This window comes from Dasypus novemcinctus, chromosome 6 (genome assembly GCF_030445035.2).
Source record: "Dasypus novemcinctus isolate mDasNov1 chromosome 6, mDasNov1.1.hap2, whole genome shotgun sequence".
NCBI classification, from domain to species: domain Eukaryota; kingdom Metazoa; phylum Chordata; class Mammalia; order Cingulata; family Dasypodidae; genus Dasypus; species Dasypus novemcinctus.
Genome location: NC_080678.1, coordinates 71,054,291 through 71,075,659, shown reverse-complemented (window position 1 = coordinate 71,075,659; position 21,369 = coordinate 71,054,291). Strand labels below are relative to the sequence as shown.

General features: G+C 38.2%; 1 long non-coding RNA gene across 1 annotated transcript in view; it reads left to right on the top strand.

Annotated features, from left to right (window-relative positions):
• LOC105746506 (uncharacterized) overlaps nucleotides 1-3,548 on the top strand; it is a 33,404-nt gene extending 29,856 nt beyond the window's left edge. The window contains exon 3 of the long non-coding RNA XR_001118849.2: nucleotides 2,085-3,548. This is a non-coding gene — a long non-coding RNA (uncharacterized lncRNA). The remainder of the gene's footprint in view (nucleotides 1-2,084) is intronic.
• Nucleotides 3,549-21,369: the final 17,821 nt, after the last annotated feature.

The following is a 21,369-nucleotide window of genomic DNA, read 5'->3' as shown; positions in this document are numbered from 1 at the left end:
TACCAAAGAATAAATAATTAGAAAGGTTATTTGTTTATAGAATGTGGGTTTGCTTTCCATGTTTTCATTTATGTTGACCCACACATTCATGTGTTTTAAAGAGAACACTCATGCATTTACTGAAAGGAAAACTAAGTTGTCATCTCACCAACAGGTCTTTGTATAATTTCAACATACAGTCAGTTAATATTTTACAGGGCTTTTCCTCTTTATCTTCTTTTCAAGATTTGAGATAAAAATACTTTTAGAGTTTAAGATTAATGTGCTTTTTATCCAACACATTTTCCAAATACATTGTCATTTCATCGCTTGCTGTTAAAAAAAAAAAAGATAATTTATAGAGGAAGAATATAGAGCATGAAGGAATAAAAATTGCACTCAGTTAACTGTTAGAGTTGAGACTCAGAAGTTTTTTTTCTTCACATACTCACATGCAAACTAAGTTACTAGCAGTAAAAATATATGTTTCTTTAGTGCATTTTTCAGCAAACCACTAAAGACAGGAACTATTTGTAAATTAGATATTCTTTTCATTTTTTTTCTACATATGATTTGCTTTACTTTTTCAAAAGCCAGGACAGATGGCTCTCTTATTTTCAAATTTAATTATAGCTCTATGTATGAGAAGTGAACTTATTATTGCCTTTTGCATGATTTTCTCAAAATGTTGCAGATCATTCTTTATATACTAAACTTTCTCAGCTTTCACAATGGACTCAGAAAGTAGATCTCAACAGGGCAGTTGGTCTAATTAGAATGAATGGTATAAAAAACAAACCTTGGGAGCAGATGTGGCTCAAGCAGCTGGGCGCCTGCTTCCCCCTGAGAAGTCCCACGCTCTGTCCCTGGTGCCTCCTAAAAAAAAAGCAACAAGCAAACAAACGAGAAAACCAAAGCAGGGGAACCGATGTGGCTCAGTAACTGAACGCCAGCTTCCCACCCATGAGGTCCTGGGTTCAATCCCCAGCCCTGGTACCAAAAGAAAAAGAAAAAACTGGCCTTGTACCCACATCACAATTATTGTTTAGTGAAATTAAAATATAACCTGATCAGGGAACCAAGGTGAATGCTAATCCAAATTGCAGGTTTTACCTCTCTCTAAAATTCATTCAAGGTGGGGGGGGGGTGGGGGAGGAGAGAGAAATAAATAAAAAATAAATCTTAAAAAAAAAAAGGTATATGGTGAAGGAGCAGATGCGGCTCAGTGGTTGAGCACCTGCTTTCCATGTATGAGGTCCTGGGTTCAATCCTTGGTACCTCCGTGAAAAAAAAATTTTTTAAAGCATATGGTAAAAACGCCTTATCTCATAAAGTGTTTGTGGATTGAGAGAATATAGATTATGAATGTGAATGTTAATGTGGAGTTTTGAATATGCTATTTAATTTTTTTGCTGTGAAATCTTTGAATGGGTTACTGATGTTTTAACACATTAGAACCTTTTGTTGTACTATGTATGTTTCTTTTAGTTCCCAACTAGATAAACTTTTTGAGAGTCCGGTACAATATTGAGTGTACAATGAAGTATAAATATTTACCAAAAATTAAATTATTATTATTAAAATAAAAATAAAAAAATAAGTCATTCAAATATTTTTAAACTTATGCTATATTTTGAATATGTTAAAATAATTAAAAATGGATTTAATTCAAGTAATTAGTATCTCAAATGTGAAAATGAACACAATATTTAGACAACTTGACTAGTTGGAAAGAAAAATCAAACCTGAATTTGACCAAGCGTTTAAATCAGGGTTTCTCAGCCTTGGCACTACTGACCCTTTGAGCCTAATCAGTCTTTGCTGTGGGGTACTGTCCTGGGCATTGTTGGGTGTTTAGCAGCACCCCCGGACTCTCTCCACAAGATATACCAGGAGCGCTTCCTGCTACCCCGAGTTCTGAAAACCAAAAATGTCTCTAGGCATTTCCAAATGTCCCATGGCAGGCAAAATCAGCCCTTGGTGACCACCACTGATCCAACTACCAATTAATAAGAAATTCAGAGGACAGAAGTATAGGAGAGGTGGGCAATAAATTCCAGACCGTGGGGAATTCTACAGATCAAAGTGTCTGATTTCTTCTACAGATGAATTTCAAGAAAGAAAAAAGGAACTTCAATGAGACTTAAGAGACCTGTCAGCTGACTGCAATGCATGGACCATATACTGACCCTGATCTACACCAAGAAAAAAATTACACAAAATGAATGAAGTCTGCACACTGATAATATATTGACTGGATATTTGATGGTAGTAAGGAACTGTCATTACTTTGGGGAGGTGTAATAAAGGAATTATGGTTAAGCTCTTTAAAAAATATTTTCTCTTTTAGATATGCCTAATGAAACACGTTCAGATGAACTGATATGCTGCTTGGGGTTTGCTTCAAATCGAGTCAGGATTGGGGCTGGGAAAAGGAAGGGCAACTGTAGGTAAACAGAATGGGCTATGAGTTGCCGAAGCCACATGATAGGTGTCTGGGAACTGATTTAACTATTCTCCTTACTTTTGATTATGTTTAGTATTTTCTACAATAAGGAATTTACAAATACTTAAAACATGTCTTTTCTAATAGATTTTAGCCTCATATATGATCCTTCTAGAAACAGCTTAATTTTTTTAGTAACTGTGATTTGTTATTAATTACTAAGTTAATTGCCCAGAGAAAAACACAATGCATTTCCTTTGGTCTAAATTGATTAACTTAACTAAATATTATTAAATCACTACATTATGTTAAGGAAACATAGCAAAATCTGGTGTGGTATCCAGCTCAGCAGTGTTCAAGTCATGCCCCCCACCAACCTTGGGATTCCATAGAAATTCTTCAGGTTTCCATGGATATTTGATTGATATTTCACTTTCTAAATATTTTTCCAGTTATTTTTTTAAACTACCATTTAAAAAAATCCAACTTGGGGATTTTCTTACCTGTTACCAAGTATGTAGATTAACTTGACTTTCCTAAGACCAAGAAATGGAGTTACTCCTGCCATCTCTGTTGAATTAAATAAAGACAGTCCTGAGATTTTAAGGTGAGCGGTTGAAAAGTAGTACCATTTCTGTCACTCCTTTGTGTGAATCCAAATTTTGTCAATATTTTGTACCTTCAGATATATGAATAGTTAAAGTGCTTTATGAGGGAAGTGGATTTGGCTCAACTGATAGAGCATCTGCTTACTACACAGGAAGTCCAGGGTTCAAACCCAGGGCTTTCTGACCTGGTGAAGCCGGCCCACGCGCAGTGCTGATGTGCGCAAGGAGTGCTGTGCCACGCAGGGGTGTCCCCCTCGTAGGGGAGCCCCTTGTGCAAGGAATGCACCCTGCAAGGAGAGCCGCCCCACATGAAAAAAGCGCAGCCTGAGCAGGAATGGTGCTGCACACACAGAGAGCTGACGCAGCAAGATGACGCAACCAAGAGACACACATTCCTGTGCCACCTGACAAAAATGCAAGCAGGCACAAAAGAAGACACAGAGAGCAGACAATGGGGGGAGAAATAAATAAAATATAAATCTTTAAAAGTAAAATAAAATAAAGTGTTTTATGAATGACTATAACTTGTGGTCATAATATAAAAATATTAATTTTTTGTTTATGGTTGTCTTTGACCAACTTAATATGGAAATATGGAAATGCTTTTAATTATACTAAAATAATTTTTTGCTACTCAAATGCTGCATTATTTACATCTTAAATGAGTTGTACTACAGCAAGAAGTTTGATTATCAATGCCCATGTGAAAGAAAATTAGGAGATTTAGTAAGGCCAAAGTATCAGCTTTTAACCAACATATCAGGTGGTTCTGAGGCAGGGCCATATTTTGAGAAAAAAAGGCCTTAACCAAATGAAATTCCATTCCAATTAGAAGCCCTATCAGGCCAGGAATCACATCTGGTTTATTCACAACCTTATGCCCAGAGCATAGCCAAGGAGTGGCTGGTGGGAGCTTCAGCTCACACCTAACTCTCCACTAGCTCCTGCCAAGACACCCTAGATCAAAATAAAACAAAATAAAATAATGAACCATGTTTGTATCAGTCAAGGTACCTGCAGGAAAGAGAATCCAACTCAGTAAGTTAGAGAGACTCTAACAAAGGGACTCTTCCTGGATTGTGGGCCGCGTGAGAGGAAACAAGCAGGCATGCTGAGAGCCAGGGACCAGCAGCAGGGGAAGCCATTAGTGCTCCAGCCCGACGGCGCAAGGGTTTCTGGGATACAGGCACAACCTCCTCAAAACAGTGGGGTGGTAACCTAACTTTTCCTAATCTATGGGGCATAAACTCAACATAGGTGACCTAACTCCCCCCATCCACTGGGAAATGTGCTCCACCCTCTCTGTAACCTGGGGTGGCTGAACTCTCCCTAAACAACAGGCTGGAAAATCCACCTTCTTCAAATGCTGAGGCGAACACCCTTTCCACACACATGGGGGGGTCCCCCTCCTGGCCCAAGAAGATGTCCCAAGTTCAGACCCCAGTTTCTCCCTTTTCTATACCTTTCAGTCTGGGCTGATAGTGGTTTTTGTTAAACAGATCTCTCAAAACATTCATTGGTTTTGCATGAAGTTCATAGGGGGTCCAAGCTGGCAGACAGTAAAACTTTTCACAAGTCCTTCTTGAAGAACTACAGTTCCAATCCTGACTTGCAAGGAAATGGCTACCTATTTCCAAGTTTAGCTAAGTGCTCACATGGGGCACTGTCCTTTGGGGGCTTGTTTTCCAGAGGCTCTAAATTTTCCAAACCATCAATTTCTGGTTTCTACGTGCCCAGGAGTACAGTTCTCAGCTTATCTCTTTTCTCTCACATTTCACTATAAGTTGAAAGGAGAAGTCAGGCTGCATTTCCAGTTAATTTGGAAATCTCCTGAGCTAAATGTCCAACCTCATCATTTTCAAATTCTTCCTTCCACGCAACATCAGGAGTCAATTTTGTCAAGTTTTCTGCAACTTTAAAACAAGGAGAAGCAGACTAGGCCCAATGGAGAGGGCGTCCGCCTACCACATGGGAGGTCTGCGGTTCAAATCCCGGGCCTCCTTGACCCGTGTGGAGCTGGCCCATGCACAGTGCTGATGTGCACAAGGAGTGCCTTGCCACGCAGGGGTGTCCCCCACGTAGGGGAGCCCCACATGCAAGGAGTGCACCCTGTAAAGAGAGCCACCCAGAGCGAAAGAAAGTGTAGCCTGCCCAAGAATGGCACCACACACACGGAGAGCTGACACAAGATGATGCAACAAAAAGAAACACAGATTCCCAGTGCCACTGATAAGGATAGAAGCAGTTACAGAAGAACATGCAGCGAATGGACCCAGAGAGCAGACAACAGGGGGAAAGGGGATAGGGGAGAGAAATAAATGAAAAATAAATCTTAAAAAAAAAAAAAAAAGACAATTACCTACTTAAAATTTTAAAAATAAAATAAAATAAAACAAGGAGCACCTTTCCTCATTTCCAATAATAATTCAATCATTTCCTTCTAAAGCTTCGTAGGAAATAACATTAGGGTCCATATTCCTACCAACAGTCTCTTCAAAGCAATCTAGACGTTTTCTATCATGCATCTCATAATTCCTCAAAAAAAGCTTGCTTACCCATTTATAAAGAGCCATGCTAACATTTTTGGTAATGGCAAGCAGTGGCACTGCACTGTCCTGGTACCAATTTCTCTTAGTTTGCCAAAGGACTGCCCAGGCAAACTACTAGAAGTGGGTTGGCTTTGATAATGGAAACTTTATTTGGAGTAAAATCTTATAGTTCCTAGGCCATGAAATGTCCAAATCAAGGAACCATCAAAGATACTTCCTTGTCAAAGTCAGCTATTGGTGATCTTGGCCTCCTGCCATGTGGTGATCAGGCATATGGCAGGGCTCGTCTCCTCAGCCTTGAGTGGCTCCTCAGAGGTCTCTTTCCACGCCTCTGTGCTCTGCTGATTCCAGACTCCCAGACCTCTCTCAGCCTCTCAGGGCTTCTCTGTCTTTTGCAGCAGTGAGTGAATCTAGAGTCCTCTCTACTTTCTCCTTTCTCTCATATGGCAGAAACAAACAGCAGGTTCCTTTTTCTATGTGTCTCTTTGTGTGTCTCTGTTTATATAAAGCTCAGAAAGAAAGCAGAAATGCAACCTGAGTCATGCTTCACTGACGTAGTCCAATCCAAAGGGCCCCACTCCCACAGGAATAGATTAGTTCAAGAGCATAATCTTTTTCTTTTGGGGACTCATAAAAGAACTTCAAACAGTCATAGTTGATTTTATTCAAGGACTACTGCAGAAGGAGAGAGAGACCAGAAACCAAGCCTGAACTTGTCTCTATAGAAACAAAGGAGGGCAGGGTTTTTAAGGACTTGGGGTAGGCTAGCAGGCAGGCACTGGAGGAGGCTAGGAAGGTTGATCACTGAGATGGATGAGTGATTTATAGAGCTTTTAACTAGAACCATGTGGTTGGGTATAGTTTCTGTTGTTGTGATTAGGCCCCCTGGAGCTTGTAAGGACTGGGAAAGAGGAAAAAGAAAATGAGGAGTTCCCTGGTTAATTACATGACAAGCACCTGGACCCTGTAAGGGCCAGAGTGAGAGGGACTTTAAATAAGAATATTTAAAAGATGTAGAAAAGTCAGGGGGAAAAAGATGCTTTTATTTTTAGTATAGTCCACAGAAACAATTTAAGAGCAGTTGCATAGTTATGAAATCAAAACCATTAGGAAAAATGTTTTACTCTTCCATAATGTGAATTAAAAAGGAGCTCACTCCAATTAAGTAAAAATGATAAACTTAACATTTGAGAATAGTGAGTGAAATTTTCAAATAAGAATTGTGCTTTAGAATGATTCTTTGTTCTACAGTTATCTTCACAATTTCTTCTCCTTTTTAACATTCATCTTAGCAGAGAAGTCATAAGTTCTATGAACACATAAAGGGAATGGCCTTTTTCAGATATGGTAAACATGGAAGCACCTTAACCCTTTGCCAGGAACCCAGCACCTCTTCAACATGCCAATATTTCCAAGGTTTAATTATCTGATATTTCAAATCTGCATTCTTTAATATATCTTGCTAGATAATTATGACTCTAATGTTATATCCTCTCTAAATGGATAAGTAAAAATCAAGGAGCTTGATAGATTTTTTTAAAAGATTTATTTTATTTGTTTATTTCTGTTCCCCCATCGCACCCCACCCCCTCTTGTTTGCACTCACTGTCTCTTCATTGTATGCTCGTATTCTTTTTAGGAGGCACTGGGAAACCGAGCTTGGGACCTCCATGTGGGTAGGAGATACCCAAACACTTGGGTCACCTCTGCTTCCTGCTTGTTGTGTCTCCCATTTTGTTTCCTTGTTGTCTTTCTCCATTGCATCATCTTGTTGCGTCAGCTTGACATGCCAGCCCATCACATCAGCTTGCTGTCTTGCTCATCTTCTTTAGGAAACACTGGGAACTGAACCCAGCACTTCCCATTTGGTAGGCAGGTGCCCAACTACTTTAGCCATATTCACTTCCCAGCTTGAGTCTTAATTTCTTGGATTCTAGCTTAAGTTAATGGGGCATGTATGTACCAAACCTTGGGTCACAGAAATCCAAATCGTGGTCCAAAATAAATAAAAAAGTTAAAACATTAATGTCCCTTTATCTACTTTTAGCTAAACATCTTGAAAATAAGTTCTACCTAATCAATAGTGTAATAATGTGGAGGGCTGTTTGTATCATGAAGTCAAATATGATTAATTTTTGAGTAAATGCATTTTTACAGAATGCATTGTAAGAATAGTTAATAAAGTAATTCAGGTATTGTCATATTAATTTATAATAATTAAAGAGAAAATGGGTATATCAAATTTAAGGAATAAAAACATGACATAATGTTCATGAGAATTAATAACTTACAAGAGAACAGCTCATTTATTTAAACACTTTTGGTTTATTAAAAAATAGAAGTGTGAAATGACTAGGACTCATTTTTATTGACCAATTTTAGAAAAAAGGCAAGTTGATTATTAGGAAAGCAAATGAGAGCCAAGAGAAATCATCTATCGTAATTGATTATTAATTAATTTTGAATGGTTATTCTTGCTAGACATTTGCATGAAATTATTAATAGTGAAAGTACTTCAATAATTTAGCCAAGTGTTTGACATAAGTTATTTCAATGATACATGAAACATATCTTGTTAACATTCTGGAATGGATATCTTTATTTATATAAGCATAAATATGATGTTCATACTAAGTTCAGATTTGTCATCTCATTTTAAAAATTGATTGCTATGGTATCAGACTAACATTTTATCTAGTGTTGTATAACCTTTTGATATTAATCTTCTTAATTTGAGGTTTGAAATGCAGCTGCAGAAAAAAATAAAAGTGACCCCAAGAAGTTATCTAATTCAATATATAGAATTTTACAAAGTACAGGGGAGCATTGAGACTGGGGCTAGGGGTGGCAAGGCTTTCTATTGTTACTTTTCATCAGAAAAATTAAGCACTCGAACATTAGCAGAGTCCTAAGTTTAGTTATTGTTCTATTGGTACTTTTCTCTAGTAAAACCTGAAAATGAATTCAACAATGTTGGGCAGACCCTTGGCTTTAGAGAAATAGATCTGACTATTTTGCTCAAGAGCTCTATTTTAAAAGCTGGATTTGGTTTGTTTGTTTTTAAGAGAAAAAAGTGCTGTTACTGCAAGAATGGAAAAAAGTGACTTTCTCGGGAGAAGAATGAATATTCTTGTTCTGTTACGGGTACAACTGTACCCTATGCTCTAATGGCCTTATTAAGGAAGCATTTTATTTGAAAGCCATTCCAACCATCATGACCACTGAGCTCCTGGTTGATTAATGAATCTCATCTAAATTATGACAGGACAGTTTATGGAGGACAGAAAAACAAGTGCACAGCAGGTTTTTCAGCAGAGGGCATCTTTTTCTTCTGGCTTTCTTTACTTCCCATTTAGCTATCTACACTTTCACCTGCACTTATAAAATTTAGGCCACAGCTCAAAAGACAAATAGTAGCAAGCCTTTCAAATATTGGTGTTGTAGCTGAGAGAGTAATGAAATGAGCTGGCCATTGATAAAATCATGCATTGCTACCTGGGTGACGCCTTTCCCAACACTGTATGCAGCCATTTTTAAATGATGGAAATATTTGTGGTAGCCCATCATTAATGACCACTTCAGGTCTTTTAAATAGCTATTCTCATTGAAAAGGCCGTATCTGAAAATCAGTTTGTGAAATTTTCTTCTATCAGATGCAGAAGTTGTACCTCGAGATGCCATATAATACAGATCAAAGTTTATCCAAATAAATAATAAGGACAAGATAACAAAGCACCATATTAGTAAAGGAGAGTTTACCAATAGGCCACAGCAACATATTGAAGGTCTCTAATAAGTAGTAACATGTTACTTTTATTGCATTTTATAATGACTATCTTGGACCTACCCTCTTCTATAAAATTGTGAAATAGAACTAGAAAGATTTGCTCTAAGGCTGGTCTAATTTCTAAATTCCTGATTAAATTTTCTTTGCTCAGAAAGCCCTCTAACACCTTTTGCCAAGAGTCACAAAAACTCTGAACTGATTAAGCTATAAAGAATTAATATCAACCTACATCTTTTTTCTAACATTATTACACAATAAATTTTATTCTGTAGCTTAGAAAAACGTAGCACAGCATTCATTTTATACATTTGATAATAATTATTGTTATTCTCATATTTAAAGTATCTGTCATAAAATCCTGTATATATTCGGAAAATCTAGCAGTCATTACTTTAAAATGATTTTCTAAGACAAAGTAAACTTGCAATTTTCCCCCAATATTTTTAGGGTGTAATATTTTAGTTGAATAATAAAATGATAAACATGCTTTCTTTCTCCTTTGTTCTCCATATTTAATGAATTAAGAAATAGAGTAAAAAAGAAATGGAAAAAATCAATAAGATACACCAAGGGTTTTGAAGAATTATTTGATTCATTTCCAGAGGCATTTTCAATTTTAACACTCTTTTTTGTTAAACTTGCATTATGTTAAAAATAATTTTATGGTAATACTGATTTCTTTAACCATTCTTCTTATTTTATTAATTTTATGAATAGAAGCAAATTTAGTTTCAGTAATTAAGTAATATCCAAAAAGGGAAAAAAACTTATTTTACCTTAGATAATAAAATACATATCCTTCTGAATGTAAATTCTACAATTAGCTCAAACATAAGAAGCTGTTAAAGAAGTACTAATTAGTATCTAGTTAAATAAAAACTGTATATAAAAAGGTTATTGGATTAGAGAGGCAGAAGGCTCACTTCTCTGCTAAAAAAAATAGCTGGAGGACAGGTGGTAACTGTCCGAAAACTTGTCTAGGGCTAAAGGCAGCAGGGGAAGGTTAGACACCACCCAGAAGAGAGAGGGGTTAAGGAAAGAAGTCTTGGCTGGCTGGAAAAATCCCATGAGAAAAGCTGCAGCAGCAGCTGCTGGTACCCATCCCCCCACCTTTGGAGCAAAGGGTCTGCCTGTCCCTGGCAGGGGACTATGGGCTGAGAGGGTTGCAGTGTCCTTCTTCCCCAAGAAAGGGGAGAGGGTAGGATAAAGCCTACTGACTTTGGCCAGGGAAGTTGGTCTGCTGCATTGTTCGGGTCTCATACTTCCAGGCTGGTTGGGGCCACAACATTGTTTTCTCAAACAGCTGGCAGGGAACTAAAGATAATTTGCCTTCTCTAATACCCTCTCACCTACCTTGAGCTGGTTGCTCAGGACACAGAGGGAGGAAGGGTATGGCTGGCCAATAGAGGACACCATCTTCTGAGGAAGTTTATGAGGCTTGGCCGACCCTGAGGGCATTGGCTTCTGTTCCTCCCATCTGGGCAGGGTTACTGTGAATGCATTCCCCGCTAGCATCTGGGGTCTGAGCTGAGAGGTCTGCTGAAGAGTGCCATATACTGACAGACCAGGAAAGTGCATGCAAAGAAAGGAAAAATAGTAAGAAATAAATTAAAAAAACAATCTGTTACCTTTACTACTCCCCCACTTTAAGGCCCTTGGAAACTGGCTTGTACCCCATTATTGGGTCTTTAGCCCTGGTTTGAGCAGTTAAACAGGGGAATCCTAAATTATTTAGAACAAATCGAACCAAGATCCAAAGAACAGTGTAGCACACAGCTACTTAACACTCAGTCTCTAGACAAGAAACAGAAACTGAACATCAGAGTAAACTCAGGATCATAATAAGATGCCTAGACAGCAGCAAAAAATTTCAAGCCATACTAAGAAAAAGGAAGTTATGACTCAGGCCATGGAACAAATCAAAGCTCCAGATAAGACATAGGACTTGAAACAAGTAATCAATGATGTTCAAACAAATCTCCTAAATCAAATCATGGAGTTAAAGGGCAGCATAGCTAATGAAATAAAAGACATTAAGAAGACACTGGGGGAGAAGCAGACATGGCTCAACCGATAGAGCATCCATCTACCATATAGAGGGTCCAGGGTTCGATCCCCAGGGCCTCCTGACCCATGTGGTAAGCTGGCCCAGGAACAGTACTGCCATGCATAAGGAATGCCATGTCATGCAGGGGTGCCTGCATGTAGGGGCGCCCCACGCACAAGGTGTGTGCCTCACAAGGAGAGCTGCCTTGCATGAAAAAAGCACAGCCTGCCCAGGAGTGGCACTGCATACATGGATTGCTGATGCAGCAAGATGATGCAACAAAAAAGAGACACAGTTTCCCAGTACTGCCTGATGATGCAGAAGAACACACAGCGAATGGACACAGAGAGCAGATAATGGGGTGGGGGGGGAGGGGAGAAATAAATAAAACAAATCTTTTAAAAAAAAGAGATATTGGGGAATTGGATGTGGCTCAAGCAATTGAACTCCTGCCTGCACTGCGAGATGATACAACAAGATGACACAAAAAGAGATGTGGGGAGGAAAACCATAATGAGAGACAAAACAAAGCAAGGAGTGGAGGTGACTCAAGTAATTAGGCACCTCCCTCCCACAACAGAGGTTCTGGATTTGGTTCCTGGTGCCTCCTAAAGAACCAAGGAAGATGAACAGACGTGGCAGGGGCAAAACATTGAGGGGGAGGGGAGAAAAAAAGAAAGAGAATGACAGAAAGAAAGAAAAAAGAAAGAAAAAAAACACTAGGTGAATACAAAGGAAAATTTGAACATTGTATAGAAAAATAATAGAGCTTATGAGAATGAAAGGCACAATAAGTGAGATTAAAAATACAATATAGGTATACAACAGCAGATTTGAAATCATGGAAGAAAGAATCAGTGATATAGAGGACAGAACAACTGACTTTGAAAAGAGAGAACAGAGAAAAGAATGGAAAAAAAATTGAGCAGGGGCTCAGTAAATTGAATAATAGCATGAGGCACACCTGCATACATGTTATGGGAGACAAGCAGGGAAAATGGGCAGAAAGAGTATTTGAGGAAATAATGGCTGAAAAGTTCCTAACCATCATGAAAGAGATGGAACATACATGTCCATGAAGAACAGTGTACTTCAATTAGAATAAATCCAAACATACCTACTCCAAGACACATATTATTCAGAATGCCAAATGTCAGATATTAAGAGAAAATTCTAAATGTAGAAAGGAAGAAGCAAAACATTACATACAAGGGATGTCCTTCAATAACCATGGAAGCAAGAAGGCAGTGGTATGATATAATTAAGGTACTGTATTAGTCAGCCAAAGGGGTGCTGATGCAAAATACCAGAAATAAGTTGGCTTTTATAAAGGGTATTTATTTGAGGTAGGAGCTTGCAGATGCCAGGTCATAAAGCATGAGTTACTTCCCTTACCAAAGTCTATTTCCATGTGTTGGAACAAAATGACTGCCGACATCTGCCAGGGTTCAGGCTTCCTGGGTTCCTTTCTTCCCAGCACTTGCTTCTTCCTGGGCTCAGGTTCCTCTTTTCCTGGGGCTTGCTTCTGTTTCCTCTGTGTGCTTACTTCCCGGGGCTCCAGCTTAAGACTTCAACTTCAAACTCCAACATCAAAACTCCAATATTAAGAACCCTCAACTCTGTCCTTTGCCATGTCTTTTATCACCCTACTGGCACAATATAATCTAATATGCCCAGAGGAAAAGACCAGTTTACAAACATAATCCAATATTTCTTTTTGGAATTCATCAATAATATCAAACTGCTACAAGTACTGAAAGAGAATAATTGCCAGGCAAGAATTATATATCTGGCAAAACTATCCTTTAAATATGACAGTGAGTTTTAAATATTCATGGAAAAATAGAAACTTAGAGAACTTGTAAACAAAAATCCTGCTCTGCAGGAAACACTAAAGGGAGTTCTGAAGCCAGAAAAGAATAAACAAAACAGAGAGGTGTGGAGGACTGTGCAGAAGTGAAGACTATACCAGTAGGGTAACCAAAAGGGTAAAAAGGTAGACAAAAATAAGATATGACATATGAAAGCCAAAGAATAAAATGCTTGAAGTATTGCCCTTACAGTAATAACATTGAAGGTTAATGGATTAAATTCCCAAATCAAAAGAGAGAATGGATTAAAAAAAAATGTAGCTATCCATATGCTGTCTTCAGGAGATTCACCTTAGACCCAAGGATGCAAATAATCTGAAAGTGAAAGGTTGAAAAAAGATATTTCACCCAAATAATAACCAAAAGAGAGCAGGGGTAGTTACACTGGTGTCAGAGAAAACAGACTTTAAATGCAAAATGTGATAAGAAGGCCATTATATATTGACAAAAGGGACAATCCACCAGGAAGGAGTTAACAGTGATAAATATCTATACACCCAACAAAGTGCCCCAAAATATATGAAGCAAATTCTGGAAAAACTGAAAGGTGAAATAGATGTATCTACAATAATAGTTGGACACTTCACCATCCATCTCACATCAATAGATAGAACAACTGGACAGAAAATCAACAAGGAAACAGAGAACTTGAACAGTATCATAAACGAGGTGAACCTGACAGACATATACAGAATGTTGCACCCCAAATCATCAGGTTATACATTCTTCTCAAATGCTTTTGGATCTTTCTCCAGGATAGACCACATGCTGGGCCACAAAACAGATCTTAATAAATTCAAGAAGATTGAAATTATACAAAGTGCCTTCACTGATCATAATCAAATGAAGCTGAAAATCAATAATAGATAGGAAAGGGGAAAAGTCTCAAATATATGGAGGCTAAACAACACACTCCTAAACAATCAGTGGGTCAAAGATGAAACTGCAGGAGAAATTAGTAGATATCTTGAGATGTATGGCAACAAGAACACAACTTACCTAAACTTAAGGGATATAGTGAAGGCAGTGCTGAGAGGGAAATGTATAGCTCTCAATGCCTATATTTAAAAAGAAGAAAGAGCTAAAATCAAAGATGTAACTGAACAGCTGGAGAAACTAGAAAAAGAACAGCAATCCAATCCAAAGCAAACATAAAGAAAGAAATAATGAAGATTAGAGGAAAAATTAATGAAATTGAGAACAAAAATACAATAGAGAACATCAACATACCCAAAAGCTGGTTCTTTGAGAAGATCAGTAAAATTAACACTTAGCAAGACTATTAAAGAAAAAAAATAGAGAAGATGCAAATAAATAAAATCAGGAAAGAAAGGAGCGACATTATGACTGACTCCTTAGCAACTCAACAAACCAATCACAAGTAAAGAGACTGAATGTCATAAAAAATCTTCCAATAAAGTAAAGTCCAGGACCAGATAGTTTCACAAGTGAATTCTGTCAAATATTTCAAGGAGAATTAATATCAATCCTGTTTAAACTCTTCCAAAAAATTGTAGGGGAGGGAAAATAACCCAACACATTTTTTTATGAAGCCTACATCACCCTACTACCAAAGCCAGATAAAAATACTACAAGAAAAGAAAATTATAGACCAATCTCTCTATTGAATATAGATGCAAAAATTCTCAACAAAACACTAACAAATTGAATCCAACAGCATATAAAGAGTTTTATACACTACAATCAAGTTGTTTTTATTCCTGTTGTACAAGGGTGGTTCTACATAAGAAAATTAATTTATGTAATATACTACGTTAACACATCAAAGGAAAAAAATCACATGATAATCTTGATTGATGCAAAAATGACATTTGAGAAATCCAGCCTTCTTTCCTGATTAAAAAACCTTTAGAGAGATAGGTATAGAAGGAAAGTTCCTCAACATAATAAAGGGCATATGTGAAAACCCCTCAGCAATATCATACTCAGTGGGGAATGATTGAAAGTTTTCCCTCTAATGTCAGGAACAAGATAAGGATGTCCACTGTCATCACTGTTATCTACAACAAAGATAAAACTAATAAATGAGTCCAACAAAGTAGCATGATACAAAATCAAGCAAAAATCAGTAGTGTTTCTGTGCACTAATAATGAGTGAGCTGGGGAGGAAATCAAGAAAAAACTTCCATTTACAACAGCAACAAAAATACTCAAATATCTAGAAATTAATTTAACCAGGAAAGTAAAGGATCTATATTAAGAAAACTACAAAACACTGCTAAAAGATATCAAAGGAGACTTGAACAAATGGAAGAAAAACATTCCCTATTCATGAATTAGAAGACTAAAAGTTGTGAAGATATCAATTTTACCAAAACTGATTTATAAGATTTAATGCAATGCCAATCAAAATTCTAACAGCCTATTTTACAGAATAGAAAAAGTCAATTACCAAATTTATTTGGAAGGGAAAGGGGTTTCAAAAGGCCAAAAACATCCTTTTTAGAAAAGAGTGAAGTCAGAGCTTACACTTCCCGAACTTGAAGTGTATTATAAAGTTACAGTGATCACAACAGTATAGGATTGGTATAAAGATAGACACATTGATCAATGGAATCACACTGAAAGTTTAGAAATAGACCCACACCTCTATGGTCAACTGATTTTTTTTTAAAGATTTATTTATTTATTTATTTATTTATTTCCCCTTCTCCCCCACCCCCACCCCAGTTGTCTGTTCTCTGTGTCTATTTGCTGCGTAGTCTTCTTTGTCTGCTTCTGTTGTTGTCAACAGCACGGGAATCTGTGTTTTTGTTGCATCATCTTGCTGTGTCAGCTCTCCATGTGTGCGGCGCCATTCCTGGGCAGGCTGCACTTTCTTTTGAGCTGGGCAGCTCTCCTTACGGGGCGCACTCCTTGCGCGTGGGGCTCCCCTACACCGGGAGCTCCCCTACATGGGGGACATCCCAGTGTGGCACTGGTACTCCTTGTGTGCATCAGCACTGCACGTGGGCCAGCTCCACACTTTCAAGGAGGCCCTGGGTTTGAACCATGGACCTCCCATGTGGTAGACAGACGCCCTAACCACTGGGCCAAATCTGCTTCCCGTCAACTAATTTTTGATAAGCCTTCCAAGGCCACTCTTCCAGGTCAGAACAGTCTCGTCAACAAATGGAGCTAGGAGAACTGGATATCCATAACCAAAAGAATAAAAGAGGACCACTATCTCACTCCCTATACAAGAATCAGCTTGAAATGGATCAAAGACCTAAACATGAAAGCCAGGACCTTAAAACTCTTAGAAGATCCTGCAGGAAAACATCTACAAGACCTTGTAGTAGGTGCAGGTCTCTTAAAACCTTACACCCAAAGCATAAGCAGCAAAAGAAAAAAATAGATAAATGGGACCTTCTCAAAATCAACACTTCCGCACCTCAAAGGACTTTACCAAGAGTATAAAACGGCAGCCTACTCAATGGAAAAAAATATTTATAAATCACATATCCAACAAGGACCAGATATCTATGCTGTATAAAGAGATCCTACAATTCAACAATAAAAAGACAAACTACATGATTAAAAAATGGGCAAAAGACCTGAATAGACATTTTTCTAAAAAAGAAATACAAATGGTAAAAAAACACATGAAAAAATGTCCAACATCACTGGCTATTAGGGAAATGCAAATCATAGCTACAATGAGATATCATTTCACACCTATTAGAATGACCACTATTGAAAAAAATGGAAAACTCTGTATTCTATGCATGTGTTCCAGAGGTTGTGCAGAGATAGGAACACGTTCCCACACTGTTGGTGGGAATGTAGAGTGCTACAGCCACTGTGGATGTCTATTTGGCAGTTCCTAATGAAGTTCAGTATAGATCTGCCATATGACCCAACAATACCACTACTAGGTATATACCCAGAAGATCAGAGAGCAGGAACACGAACAGACATTGCACACTAATGTTCATAGTGATGTTATTCACAATTGCCAAAAAGTGGGAACAACCCAGTTGTCCATCAACTGACAAATAGATAAACAAACTGTAGTATATACACATGATGGAATACTACTCAGCTGTAAGAAGAAATGACGTAGTGAGCATACGACAACATGGAGGAAACTGGGAGAACATTATGTTGAATGAAGCAAGCCAGGCACAAAAAAAAAATACTGTATGACTTTGCTATTATGAACAAAATACAATTAGCAAAATCATGGAGTTTATAGCTAGAATATAGTCATCAGAGAATAGAATATAGCTAGGAATGGAAAGTTGAGGTTTAATCTGTGCAGAATTGGTTTAAAAAAAATTGTTTGTAAATGTTTTGAAATGAATAGAAATGGCAAAAGCACATCATAGGATTTGTAATTAGTAGCACTAACATATGGGAGTGATAGTGGTTTGTTGTTTGTTTTATATTTTTGGAGTAATGATAAAGCTTTAATATTGATTGAATTCAAAATTCTGTGATTATAGTAAATGCCATTGATCTCTACTCAGAGGGAGAAAAAAATATATTTTTTACTGTTAAACTTGTAGTTTTATTCAGGTTTGATTTTTAACAAATGGGTCAGGGAGAAAGCCCACAGGAAAGGATGCCCTCCTTTTTTCTCCCCATCTAAAGAAGTTTGGGGAAAGATATAGGCAGGGGAAGGGACTGGTGCCCAGACTGTGGAGATGGTGCTCGGGGTAAAGGGCTATGGAGACAGGGGACCAGACTGGAGATAAAGAGGGTAAGGGCACAAGGACCATTTGCCAGAATCCATAACTTTCTGACTCCAGATTAACACACACACACACATACACACACACACTCAACACCGGGGATAAAAACCTAAACAACAAACAGCACGCAACCCTCCTCCCCTACCAGGGCTGTAGCGTGAGGGGAGGAAAAGAGGGCAACTTTATCACGGCTCACTCCTGGCCAAGGGTGGAAGGCAGGGCATCCCTGACAGATTGTGGGGGTGGAAGGGAGAAACCAAAATAAAAGGTCAAATAAATTATGTAGGAGGAATCCACTAAGGGCCAGGCCAGAGCAGGGCCAGGCTCGGGGAGGAAGCCTCTGAGGGTTCCAGGATCACTGTTGCCACCATTGCCACCCTGGGAGCCAGTTCTTTGCCATGGCCTTGACTGCAACAGCTGCCTCCTTGGTCATGGCTGACAGCACCGTAATCAGGATCTCTTCTCCGCAGTCATACTTCTGGTCAGAGTTTCATGTGTAATTATTTATCACACATCATCATCATTATGTGATAGCATCTGTCAGCATGGTACTTTACAAAATTAACACGGAGCCCTGCCCTACTTGCCTGGCCATCTTACCAAGCGAATGGCAAGCCAAAACAACAAACCTATATGGCCCAACAGCTCCTTCTCGCTGATGGTTTTAGTGGTCAGTTCATATTCTTCATTAGGCAATGCAAATCTGCTAAACAGGCTCACAAACTCTGGGAAATGGTCACAGGATATTTACCTGCCTTTACATTTTCAGAAAATAACAGGAAAGGCATTTTTCAAGACTATGATTGTTCTTTCTGATGTGGTGATCTCAATGGGAGACGAAGCCAAATCCCCAGAGGGTCAGATTTGGGGGTGGGAGAGAGGTAGATAGAATTTAAAAACAAAGCAGTTAAGTAAATTTACCCTAGAACTTGTAGTGAGTAAGCCAACTCATTGTTCACTCTGAAATCACACAACACATAAATATAATAATATTTTCTAAGGTCAAAATAAGCTTTTTTTTCTTCTAAGTTTAGTCACAATTTTATTAGCCACAATACTTAGGATTCCAAGCATTAAAGAGTTTTTAAAAGAAGTTTGCCATTAGAGAGAAGGTATGCATAATCACTGTGATATTTTCGCTGGAAATATCATGACTTCATGCTGAAATTATGAAGCTTTTCATTCCACTGTTATCTGATTTAAATCTTGAGGTTTCATTGTTTTCTCTAATGTATTTTTCTTGGGACTGGCATTATATAAATGGGAATAAACCAATTCAAGGTTGTTAATGATACTGCTTTTTTATATTTGTTCATGCTTTACATTTTTCAAACACTTTCACATGCACATGATAACCAAAACAAGACTGTGAAGCAGGCAGGGGAAGGATTATTGGTCCTAAATTACAGATGAGGAAACACAGGTTCAGAGAGAAGCTCAGTTTCAGTGATTTCCTATATGGTTATTAAGATTATACTCTGTCCTCTATCACCCAGTTTGTATCAGTCAGGATAGAATAGGTAATGCTGCAGCTATAAATCATACCCATATCTCAGAGGCTCAAAAAAACAGAGGGAAGTTTCTCATTCTTAAGGCATGTGCATCATAAGATGACTAGGGTCTCTTTTCATTTCTCTCCTTCTGAAACCCAAAATATTGGATTATCTGCTATTTGGAAAGTTGCCTGTCACTGGAACAGAGGGAAAGATAATTATAGCAAATCACACTCTTGCTCTTGAAGCTCCTGCACAGACATGTCTGCTTGTGGCTGATCAGCCAAAGCAAGTCACATAGTTATTGCTAACTTTAGATAGGCCAACCTATGAGGAAGTGAACAGAACCAGAAATATTTTGTAAATGCCACTGATTACGATAGCCAGTCTTTATAGTCACTAAATATTCAGTCTACTCTCCTTCCTACGCCCATCCCTGAAGGAGAAAACCTTAATGTCTTAGTCAGTGAGGCATCAAGTTCAAAGAGCAACACTTTGGGTGGTACAAAGTAACCCCTACATAATGAAGACATGTGTATCATGCCGGAATATGCCTCCTCTAGAACCAAAAACGTGTGAACTAAAAAGGCAAGTCATCTGTATCTTAAACACCAAATACACGCTGGTGAAACACGTTCAGGATAACCTCAATATCTATTCCTGTACAGAAAGGAGAAGAATGGCAGAGCGCAGCAATTTCCAGGTCTATAGAAGGTATGAAATCACAGTGGACAGAGATAAGAATCCTCTACCCTAGGGGATGAGAAATGTTTCTTGATTAGATCCTAGATGGGTCCATTGTTCTTAACAGATTTTTGTTTTACCCTCTGAAAAATTCTTCCTTTTCCATTTTCTTCCTTGGCCACATTCAAAGTGAACAACAAGGAATAGACCCTTGTTGGGACACTGAACAGCTTTTTATGTTGTTGCATTGCAGAAGGAGAAAAATAAATATGACATATTGAATTACCCTTAAAACCAAACGTGTTCAATTTGAAAGACTGTTCTTTTATTCTGCAATTATGTACTTCCTCTATTTTTGGTGTTAAAATGTCCTTCTTGATGACTTCTATATCAACGGTATGGTGGACTTCGTAAATAAGGAGCCCTCCTGCTGTGGAATAATTTTGCATGAAATATAAATTTTGCATAAAATATTACGTTGATAGAATTGCTGGAATCCAAGGAAAGAAGAAAACCATAAAACTTGAAAATGCAATAACAAAACATCAAACAAAAATCCTTGAGTTAAAACCAGAGCTGTAAGCTATAAGTACACAAACATGTACACAGACATAAATGGTTTTGCTCTGCCACTGGCAAGTACAAGGACTTATGCCTGAGAGTCTTATATAAAGCTTAGGGACCTGGGCTAATTGGTCTGATTTAGTACACAGAATATGTATATTATGAGTTATAAAAATGGAATAAATATATTACAAACTACAAAGGCTCAATATTAAACAACAAAATTAAAATTTTACTGGAAATGAATCGCATAATGAGATGGATGAGGCCCTCCTCCACCCCCAGTCAGCTTATGTATCTATGAAAGAATATTGTTTAATGCAAGATTGAGATGGGACTCAACATCAATTCCACTTTTGTTTTTTGTTTGTTTGCTTGTTTTAAGATTTATTTCTCCTTTTAGGTGGTACCAGGAACCAAACCTGGGACCTCCCACTTGGGAGGGAGGTACCCAATCATTTGAGCCACATGCGCTCCCTGCTTGTTCTGTCTCTCCTGTCTCCTCATTGTATCTCCTTGTTGTGCCATCTCATTGAGTCAGCTCACTGCACCAGCCTGTCACGTCAGCTTGCTGTCTTGTTCATGTTCTTTAAGAGGCACTGGGAACAGAAGCCGGGACTTCCCATGTGGGAGGCAGGACCTCA